Source organism: Silene latifolia, chromosome Y, assembly GCF_048544455.1.
Source record: "Silene latifolia isolate original U9 population chromosome Y, ASM4854445v1, whole genome shotgun sequence".
In the NCBI taxonomy this organism is placed as follows: domain Eukaryota; kingdom Viridiplantae; phylum Streptophyta; class Magnoliopsida; order Caryophyllales; family Caryophyllaceae; genus Silene; species Silene latifolia.
The window spans coordinates 179,318,498-179,330,448 of NC_133538.1; the positions used below are offsets into that span (position 1 = coordinate 179,318,498).

Sequence of the window (11,951 nt, forward strand, 5' to 3'; positions counted from 1 at the left end):
GGTGGTTTGAGATAGGACTCCACCAAACTAGGTTGAAGTGACCAATTTCATTATCCATAAAGCTCAATACTCTCAATAGTTGATCAAAAGCTTGTGAATGGTCCTCAAGTAAGCATGAGTAAGTTTTAAACCATTTCAAAATAGAGTAAGGCCAATCCATGAGGGACCTCCATTTGAATTCCTTCCCCTTCTTCTTTGCTTTATCATGATGGCCTTCCCGGCTCTTAAAACTAGCAAGCTTGAGATTGTTAGCATAGGGGGTTTTCCGGTTGCTCATATTTCTTCCAAAGTTGATGATAAAAATACGTGGATCAATCGACCTTTCAAAGATAGAGGGTGAACATTCGTGGGCATTGATGATGGGGTATCTTTGAGATTATGTGTGCCAAGTTTTCACGAGTAGGCTCCCTCTTATATTTGTTTTTGAGCTTCTCCACCAAGTAATTCTTGTATGACGATTTGACTTTCATGAGAAGGTCCATAATGTCATCTCCAACTATCATGGGCTCCATAGTGGATGTTAGAAGGTCCTCATGTTCAATGAGGGAGGGGCATTCCTCCTCTTCATCGAAGTCATCTTCAAACTTCTCAAGGATGGGTTCCTCAAGCAATTTAATCCCATAACTCCATTCATCACTTGAGTCCACTGTTCCCTCATCATCTTCTTCCATAGATGCGTCATCATTGCTTTCTCCATATGAATCATAAATAGGGGCTTTACTTCTCCTCAACAACTCTTCCTCCAACACCTTAATGTCCACATCAAATGACACACTCTCATACTCACAAAGGCTAAGAGTACTTGACTTACTCAACCTTATATCTTCTTCATCAAATACCACACTTTTATATTCACAAGAGCTCAAGGAGATTGGCTCGTCTCACTTCACATCGTCCACATCAAGGGTCATTATCTCAAATTCACTTTCATGATCAATGCTTAAGAATTCGTGAGGAGTGGTTGGTTGGGTTGCCTTCATTTGGGAAATTTGAATTTCCAACTCCTCAACTTGGGTAGCAATGCTTTGAAGAACATTGTTTCTATTTTAGCTCTCTTCTAGCATTTGTGTGAAGAAATTTTATTGGTCTTTCATCATTTGGAGAACCATATTTTAAATGTCATAGTTATGCTTATCTTCTTGTTGTGGGTGGGTGTGAGAGTGGTTGTATTGTGGCATTTGGAATTGGTTGTAAAGTGGGTATTTGAAGGGTGATTGTTGTGGATATTGGATGTAGGGATATTGGTGGGGAAAGTTGGGGTAGTAGTTAGGACTTTCATTGTTTGAGTAGTAAGGTAGGTTTGTGTTGACTTGCTCCTCAAACTCCCCATACCCAAAGTCATACTCAAAAGATCCACTACATACTCCATAAGTCAAGTCTTGAGCCATCATAGCTAAGACAAGGAAACAACTACAACCAAGGAAACTACACAAAAATGGTAAGAACGACCTTGAGGAACAAGTTCCTCAAGGTTAAAGCAAAATTAAAATAGACAAACAAACAAGAACTTAATCATGAAACATCGTCCTCAGCAACGGCGCCATTTTGATGGTGAGCGAGTCGTCGTTCACTCAATCAAACATATTTATATTCTCAACAAACACCTAGTTAGTGGTTGAGTCGAGGTCGATCCACAAGACGGTGTTCTTTGGGTTCTAAGTCTATCTATCTCAATTTATGCTAGGGTCACCATTGGTTTGGGTTAGAGTTGTGTTCTAAGCTATAACAAGGAAATGTAAACAATCAAAGAACAAGGCAAGTAAATAGAAATAGAAGGGTAAACAATTGATTAAAGATACTAGGGTGTCATGGGATCATAGGGGAATCATGGTGAAATAGAATAAATGAATCATGTAGATGCAAGAAATTATTATTGTTGGAATCGATTTAATGCATATCTTACGATTTCTAGGGCAAACTTAGGTCTCGGAACCGAGTCGGCCAAGACTGTACAACAGCTACAAGTCGACTTGGTTTTCCCTATTAATGTGATATAACATAAATGAGTCCTAGGAAGGTTTGGGTCCCGGAGCCGAGTCGGTCAAGACTGTACAACACCTGAAAGTCGACTTAATTTTTCCTAATCAACTATATGCATGGTGTAACAAATATTGAGTTGGTTTATGTCTTACAAGTCTTGTTGAAAGGATAAGAGAAATATGCTAGGTTGTCAATCAAGAATTTCATCAAATATGACATGTGCATAAGTTGGAAAACAATACGCAAGCGTTCATATGAACTCATTAAGCATAAATCTATCCCATTATTAACTACCCTAATCCCCCCACTAATCCCTAGTTAGGAAACTACTCAGTCATTATCATGGAAAACATGCTAACAAGGGTGTCAATCAAATTAACACGTCTAAAAATGATGAAGGAGTAAAACAATCAACAAGGATTAAGTAAAGAGTAGAGAAATTGTACCAACTTATGATGATCAAATAGAAAGCAAAGAATAATAGAAGAAAACTTGATTGATTGATGAAGAGTTGTCAATTGTCCAATAATAACCCAATAGTCTTCAATTACCCAATAAGAAATCTTGAACAATAATTAATGAAAAATTAATGTGTAATTTGTGGAAATATTAAATGCTAATCTATTCTAATCTACTCCTAATGAGAGCTTTGCCTCCACTAAGAGGGCTTAATCTCTTGATTATTACAAATGGGGTGTATATAGTGGTACAAAGATTAGGTTAACTAAGGGCTTTAAATGACGATTAGACCCTTTAAAAGAAGATTAGAGCCTTGCAAGTCCTAGGAGGAGCCCCACGTCTTGCCTTTATTTTGATGTTTAAACTACAGGGAAGGATGCTCGTCTTGTACTCGGGACGCCCAGATTGAGCATTGAGACGCCCGACTTGAGCTCGAGCCGCCTGGATTATGGGTCAACACGGTTTCCTCTTCTTTGACTGCCTCAAGATCCGTGGGGATTGTTTGAGGGGTCGTGAGGGTCTTCATCGTTGCCCAATTACTTGTTTTATTGACTTAGGTCTTTAATAATTGTCTCCTCTTTGGTGTTTGGTCGGTATACGCTATCAATTTAGCTCCGCTTCACTCCATCTAGTCAAGTTAGTGCTCTTCTTCTACAAAGGACACCAAACCTCATAAAATATGCATAGAAGAAGGATAAAGACAAGAAACAACCCTAATACATACTAAAAAGCATAGGAACTAGGCTAGTTAAGGGACTAAATGTGCGTAAATACGAGTCACATCAGAGACGGAGGAAAATGAACAATAAAAACAAAGTGTCCCAAATAGAGACAACCTCATGCCATTAATATTGGAAATGGATCCTCTCCATTTCCTTTCTCCCCATTTCCTCTCACAATCTCCTTAAATAATAATTTCCCATTTCACCCTCATTTTCCTTTATTTTTATACGTAAATTTAGAACCGTTATATGTTGTCAATATGCGATTCGGGCCATTGATAGGAACTTGCCTCTCCATTTCTTTTTAGGAAATGTAGAGAAAATGGGCTTATTAATATTAGCGTTAAAACACATGTCAGCAATTGTAAATAAGAAAATCAAGCTCATGCATTGACAACAAGTGCCCGTCGTACATTATAGAAGTTAAGAATTATTAGTGGGCATCATACAATTCATGGACTATACAACCAGTTGTATATGTTGTACGGTGTATAATTTGAGCTTTGTGATAAAGTATCCGAGCTTTATGTTAAAGAATATGAGCTTCATTAGAAAGTATTGAATTCATCCATTTACACATTAAAAACATGAATTTTGAATTAGCTCAGAAAGAATACATATAAGCTCGATTCTTATACCTTGGTTGTACTATGCTTATGGTACAACTAGATGTATAATCCTATTTGTGGGCATCACATGGTTACATTAATAATACAAGATAATTTCTGTTTTATTTCCTATGCATGCATCGTGTAAATGGACTAATTTGGTAACACATGCTAAGTCAATTTCGTCAAAAATACAATATTCTGAATAAATTTCAAGTCTTACCCACTTAAAAATTCCTCAATAGAGTCGCCACTATGAATCCCTTAATTTTTTCTTGTTTTTTTTGGATATTCTCTCGTGTACCCCTCAACTTTTTAATTTTCTAAGATGTACCATCTTTTCGTGCAAAAAAACTTTAATCGTGAATAACTCTTGGCTACAAGTTCAGAATATGATAAACTTTTTTCTTCAAATTGACCGTCTTTAAGAGGTCTTCAGCTTGAAAAAGAATTCACTGACGTTGCAACTCGTAGTCGGGAATTATGGTTGGTCAAAGTTTATTCGTTAAAAAAGGTTTGGCCAACCATAATTACCGGCTACAAGTTCAAAAAGCGGTGAATTTTTTTTCAAATTCAAGGCCTTGATGAGATAATTGTTTTGAAAAAAATTTACCGTTTTCTGAACTCGTAACAGAGAATTATTGTTGGTCAAACTTTTTTTCTGAAAAACGAGGGGCACACCTTAGAAAACGAAAAAGTTCAGGGGTACACGAGAGAATATTTCTTTTTTAAAAAAAAATTAATAATGAGTGAGTCGCCAGTAGGGTTTATAAAAAAAACATACAAAAATAATTTTAACGTAAAAGGCCCCATTTGATCTTGGAATGAGGACTGATCCGTCACTTCAGTCAAAACCAAAAATTGCGGATTCGAGGGTAAAGGTACGGTCAGGAAAGCTGTTAGGCACCCAGACTGCTCGTCAAACTGACGGCCTCTACTATTTTATTGTAATATTATATATTTGATGAAATTTAATTAAGAATAATGCTGAAAGAACAAATTTATACAAGGCAATACATATTATATACAGGGTGAGATTAACTAAGTTAATATGCGTACAATTATATAAGAAATAAAATAAAATAGACAACTAAAAGAATTAAATAAAAAAGAAAGAGTAAAGAAAACTTATTTGATTTTGATACGCTCAGATCTATTTGGATTTTGACTATTAATGAATCTCGACTTTGTCATAAATTAATGGCTCTTATGCGCTTATATGAAAACTGGGATGATTTAATGTGTGTGATTTTCATTTGAAACTGGGATAGAATATTTGAGATGGTGTATGAGAATACAGAATTTTGGATCTGGCTTTGTATTTTGTGGGTGTGTCGTATATTTTATGTTCATCTGTCTCGTATTATGTCCCCCTCAGTATGTATCTCCTACTCTTTATTTATAGTAGCCGGGACTCGTAAGTCGTTTTTGAACAGATCTCATCTTAATGATATTTGATCATAATAAGGAAAGCGTGGAGTTCCTAATCTACGCATAGAATTCCTTATCAAATTAATCTGTCAATTCTTATCAATTTGTCATTAACTGAACATCCTCAAACCTTTGTGAAGGATTATATAGATGTGAAAGCGGAATTTAAGAAAAAAAATTTCTAACATGTACACTTGGATCACATGCATAATATAATATGAATCATAATAAAAGGCGAAAAGAATATTTACCTCTTGAAGCGTAAATTCAACAAATAGCTTATATAAAAGAGATCTGAGAGCCCCACTTGTTGCCCCTCTACTCGGTTCACAAGCACAACCCGGAAACCCACGTCTGCTAGAACGGAAGAGAAGGATCAATATCACTCTCTTACTTTTATGGGTGTTTGAGGCAAGCGGTATATGGGAAGAACAGTATATTTTCTTCCTTGTGATTTCTTAAGGAAAAACTTCTATTTCCATCACCCTGTAACTCTCTATATATAGTATCGCATACCATAAAAGAGTCTTTGTGGAATAAGGAAAGAACTCTTATTCCTTTTCTAAAACCAGTGCCTCAAATCTGCGTCCTTATAGGACTAATATTTCTTAATTGTGCTTATGTGTGTGACCTTATTGGATTATACTATTTTAGTCATTATTCCAATCTAATTATGACTAATTGGCATAATTATTCTCTAGCAAGTAATTATGATTTGTTAAAATAATATAATATTTATCTCCATAATATATCCTATATTATATTTAGTAATTGCCAGAAATGTTTTATGACATATTCCTTCAATCTCCCACTTGTCCATAGACAATAAGGCAATCATCAAATTCCTTAAATCTCTTAACGTCAATTTTGATAACACAATTAACATCCAATGTTCATTATGTCTTCCAACAAAATTATATTTCTTGATCCCGAGTTCGAACTGCTTAAATAAGGATTAACCTTTTTAATCCAATCCAACATGGCCATGCATTTTCCCAGTTCTTGCTCATCAAGAGGTCTAGACACCAACCCTATATATGGTATAGGAGGACTTATTCATCTTTTATAACCAAATCTCCCACTCAATTCTTAACCACCATGACTACTACTTTTATAACATCCGTTTTACGGCGCGGCGTTTAACAGTGTCAATGCATAACTAATTATATCCATGCAATTGAGTAGACATCTCTATGTCCCTATAGCCCATGGAACTACGCTATCAAACAATTATATGTTAGTCTCTCAACAAAACACTTATGTCCACTTTAATGATTTAGACTAGGGACTTAGTTAAGTTGTGATCTCTGTTCACCTCCTAGTTTCCATTTATCAAAACATTTTTGATAACTCTATAAGAGAAACACAAGCTTACTTGGACATTTTATTTAATACTTAACCAATAATTAAATAATAGATAAACTTTTATAGATGAACATTTTAAACAAAAAATAATGTCTTTACAATTGTATTCTCAGCCATACAATCTAAAGCCATTCTCCCATATGTTTTAATTCAATAGCCCTAGTATGACTATCATGCTTAGGTTGTGGGAGCGGTTTAGTCATCGGGTCTGCGACATTTGCATCGGTGTGAACCTTGCAAACCTTGATGTCCCCACTCCCAACGATTTCTCGAATAAGATGGAACTTTCTTTGCACATGTTTGGATCTATGGTGTTATCTCGGTTCCTTAGTCTGAGCAATAGCACCATTATTGTCACAATACAACTCAATGTCATTCTCAATGTTAGCTACAACACCTATCTCACCAATGAACTTTTTGATCCATACTGTCTCTTTTGTCGCATATGTCGTTGCGATATACTCAGCCATATTTGTAGAATCTGCGACAGTGTCCTTAGATTTCTTCCAGCTCACAGCTCCTCCATTGAGACAAAAAACAAAACCACACTAGGATCGGAAGTCGTCTTTGTCACTCTGGAAGCTCGCATCGGTGTAACCAGTAAAAACCAACTCATATTATCCCCCATAGATTAGGAAGTTATCCTTCGTTCTTCTTAAGTACTCAAGGATATTCTTAGCTGATATCCAATGCGCTTCACCAGGATTCTTCTGGTATCTGCTACATATGCTCAAAGCATACGCAACATCTGGTCGAGTACACATCATGGCATACATAATGGAACGTACTGCAGAAGCATAGGGGACATTACTCATTCGCTTGATCTCATCAGGTGTTTTGGGACACTAAGTCTTACCAAGTGATATGCCATGCTGAATGGGAATGAAACCTCTTTTAGAGTTTTCTAATTTAAACTTAGCAAGAACCTTATCTATATAAGTCACTTGGCTTAGTCCAATTATTCTCTTTGATCTATCTCTATAAATCTTGATTCCCAAAAATGTACTATGCATCTCCTAAGTCTTTCATAGAAAAACAATGTTTAAGCCATTCCTTGACTGATTCAAGCATGGATACATCATTACCTATAAGTAGTATGTCATCCATATACAAGACTAGAAAAGCTATGCTACTCTCACTTAACTTCTTGTATACACATGCTTCGTCTTCATTTCTGAGAAAACCAAACTCTTTGATTACCTCATCAAATCTAAGCTTCCAACTCTGTGATGCTTGCTTAAGTCCATATATAGACCTCTTAAGCTTTCCTCGATTTCCCGGATCTTCAAAACCTTGTGGTTGTGTTATGTACACATCCTCTTTCAATAACCCATTAAAGAAAGCGGTTTTGACATCCATCTGCCATATCTCATAATCATAATAGGCAATAATCGCTAGAATTATTCTGATGGATTTTAACATAGCTATTGGTGAGAAGTATCATCATAGTCTACACCATGAATTTGCTTGAAACCCTTCACCACGAGCCTAGCTTTGAAAACACTAATTTTTCCATCTTTATCTGTTTTCAATTTGAAACTCCATTTGAAACCAATAGGTTTAACCCCATCAGGTAATTCAACCTAGTCCCATACTTGATTCTAAGATATAGAATCCATTTAAGTTATGAAGGCCACAAGCCATCTTTTAGAGTCTTGACTCACCAAAGCATCCTTGTAACTAGTAGGTTCCTCAAATTCCAAAATCATTATTTCAGAACTTTCCGTTAAATAGAAATCATTATATCTCGTTGACGGAACGGGATTTCTACTAGTCCTACATTGGAACAATAGATGGGGCGGCTGACGGGATATGGGTTGCACCCACGACATTCCTTACGGTGTTGCCATGTTTTGTCGCCTCATCCATTTGTTGCTCATATCGAACTTCTTCGAGATATATATTACTCCCACTTGCCTTTTGGAAATAAACTCTTTTTCCAAAAAGACACCATCACGAGCAACAAACACTTTGTTTGTAAAAGTAATACCCCTTTGTCTCTTTGGGATAACCCACAAATAGACACTTATCAGATTTGGGTGAATTTTATCAGAAATTAAACGTTTTACATAAACTTCACATCCCCATATCTTCTTGGAAGATAACTTTGGAGCTTTTCTAGTCCATATCTCATATGGTATCTTATCTACTGATTTGGACAGAGCCCTGTTAAGTGTGATTGCTGTAGTTTCTAATGCGAAAACCCCAGAAAGAAATAGGTAAATCAGCAAGACTCATCATTGATCGTACCATATCTAATAAAGTCTGATTCCTCCATTCTAAAACTCTATTTAATTGTGGTTTTTCTGGTAGAGTTAATTGTGAAATAATTCCACAATCTTTCAAATGATCACCAAAATCTTGGGTCAAGGACTCACCACCACGATCAGATCGTAATGCTTTTTTTTCTTCCCAATTTTTTTGAACTTCTCAAATGATTCTGACTTATGTCTCATAAGGTAAACATATCCATATCTGCTTACATCATTGATATATGATAAATTTATACCATTTCTCCTCTTTATTCTCAAGCATTTTGACTCCGTTTAAGACAATTTTGCGTGTCTTGCCTTGCATTTTGCATCTCGGTTCCCTAGTCTATGTGATCGCCTCCATCTTACAAGATTTGGGGCAGAAATAGAGGAATTGGAGCAAGGGAGGCGGGATTGAGAAGATAGCATGAGAAGAAGAAGAGGAGAAACCTGAGAAGTGGTTCCCACCCGGTAGGACGGCAGCCGGTCCGCCGGCTAGGAACCCTCCCCATGAAGAACAAGGAAGAATTAGTTAAGAACTTACAGGGAGTTCATAGCCGGGCAGCTTACCGGCAGCCGACCCACCGGCTGGGAAAGCAAGGAGATGAGTCCAAAACAGTAGTGAAGGAAGAACCACAAATTCACTCCCAGTCGACACCCCACCGGCGGTCGGCCGTGCGTACCTGATGACTTCAATTTACTTCACAACTTACAGAGAACTCCCAGCCGGGTGGCCTACCGGCGGCCGTTCCATCGGCTGGCGCACACACTCCGTAATTTTTTTACTCTCATTGTAAATTACAACCTAATTTCCTTGTAAACTATAAATACCCCTTCCCTTAATCATTTGTACACATAACCCTATACCTGAATTTATTTCACTTTTTATGCAAACACTCTTAAGCAAACCTTAGTTTTTCCTTAATCAAACATTAATTACTTAGTAAATTAGCTTAGAATTAGTTATTCTCAATTGTTTATATTTGGTATTGGGTTGTAATTTGAAGATTAGGGAAGATTCTTCTTCTATTTAATCCAAGATTGCAATTTTTCTCTTAATTGGTATAATTATTCTTTTAGTTTGTGTATCTTTCAATTGTTTACATATTCAATTTTGCTTAATTAGTTTATCTTGCAACATGCTTTCTTTTACTTGTTATATATCAAAGCTTCCATATAATATGTTGTTTGTTGTCAACATGTGTGAGTAATGCCTTACTAGGATGGGGGGGGCTTATATAGAGTAATAGGAGTGCATTATGACATATGGAAATTACAATCCTTGAGTTTATGCTTGTTTATTTTATCATGTATATAAGGTGTTTGAGAGAATGCTTGAATGAGAATTTAGGTATTTGAAATATATTTTCTACTAGTTGGGTGAGAACTCGACTAGTATATAGGAATTACATGATAAAATTATGGTTGGGTTAATTAAGTGAGGACTTAATCGATCTTAACTTAGGGGTTAGTCACACATCGAGAGATTCGGTCTTTCCTTTCCTTACGCTCTTGGGTATTGTCGTTCTATGTGTATTTCCTTACTTATCTATATGAGTGAACCCGATATCCTAGTTCCCCTAATCATTTTATTCCATTGTCTTACGTATTTATTCGACTTTATATTGCTTTAGTTTAATTCCTTTAGTTAGTTTAAATCAACTCAATTTCTTAATTTGAGCTAAACTAGTGTCTAGACAAGCAATCCTAGAGCCATAACAACCGTCCTTTGGATTCGACCCTCACATCTACGACGATCTTTCGTTATACTTGCGAGGTTACAAATACAAGATTTGTTCACAACAAGTTTTTGGCGCCGTTGCCGGGGACGACGATACTGGATAGGATTATTTGTTTTCATCTAGGCTTAGTTCTTTTATTTGTTGTTTATTTTCTCCCCTTTGTCCTAGTGCAATCTTTGCATTAGGACTATTTAATCTTTTGTTGAGTGCATGCATAGGTGCTATATCGGACCTCTTCTCCCGCTTGATCGTAAGATTGAGAATACTTTCCCAACAAGAAGACGACAAGCTCTATCGACAATGCGAAGATCTCCACCTTTTGTTAACCCACCAAACACCCAAACTTCCACAATTTATCATCTAAATACACCACCCTCTTCCTCCTCCGTATCACTTCTCTACATTCCACACAACTCTCCACCAAACAACTCTCCCCTAAACTCACCTACACATTCACAATACTCTATCCATACCGATGACACCGAATCCCCATGATATAACCTTGTGAACGACGATATGGTGGATCAACCTATGAGATATTATAATAGGCCGGATCCCAACCGGGTTTGTTCGGCAATCGACTATGGAGCTCTTTCTCCCAACACTTTTGAACTTCGACACCATGTGATAAATTACATGCAACAAGATGTGTTTCATGGGATGAAAAGTGAAGATGACCCATCAACATCTCACTATAGTCAAGGAGAAAGCGGGTTCTATCAAGCATAATGGTGTAACCGAAGAGCAAATACTCCTAATGCTTTTCCCTATCACCTTGAAAGATAATGCTAAGAAGTGGTTGAATTCTCATGAACCAGGTACATTTACCATTTGGGAGGCTTTATCTAAAGCTTTCATCAACAAGTTATAACCACCATCTAAGACCGCAAGAATTAGACACGAGATTCAAACCTTCACACAAAGACCCATGGAAACTATAAGTGAAGCTTTGGAATGTTTTAGGGATCTCCTCACATCTTGCCCATACCATGGTATCCTAAAATGGATGACCACCAAACCTTTTTCCAAACTCATGAACAAAGGTTTCAGGATATGATCGTGGCACCATCTGGTGGTAATTTCGATAACATGAACAATGCTCAAATCACGGAAATAATCCAAAATATTTCCGAGATGGAGAGTAGCTATGCAAGGGACGTGGAATATAAGAGTGAGGGGCCTTCTCAAATAGAAGCGGAGTACAAGGCTAAGTTAAATGACTTGACCAAGAAGTTTGATGAGTTCAAGATGGAAAAGAAACAAGGGTAATTAAAGCAAGTCCAAGAGGTCGGACCTAGTCATTCCAAGGTATACTATGTCCAATAGCCTAGGTCTCCTCCTAGACATTATCCTCCCCAAATGAATTGTGACTATTGTGGCGGTGTGGGCCAT

General features: G+C 36.8%; 1 non-coding gene across 1 annotated transcript; it reads right to left on the minus strand.

Moving 5' to 3' along the window:
- Positions 1–11,448: 11,448 nt before the first annotated feature.
- Positions 11,449–11,555, minus strand: LOC141636154 (small nucleolar RNA R71). The gene has a single exon (XR_012540786.1). It is a non-coding gene; the product is annotated as a small nucleolar RNA R71 (small nucleolar RNA).
- Positions 11,556–11,951: the final 396 nt, after the last annotated feature.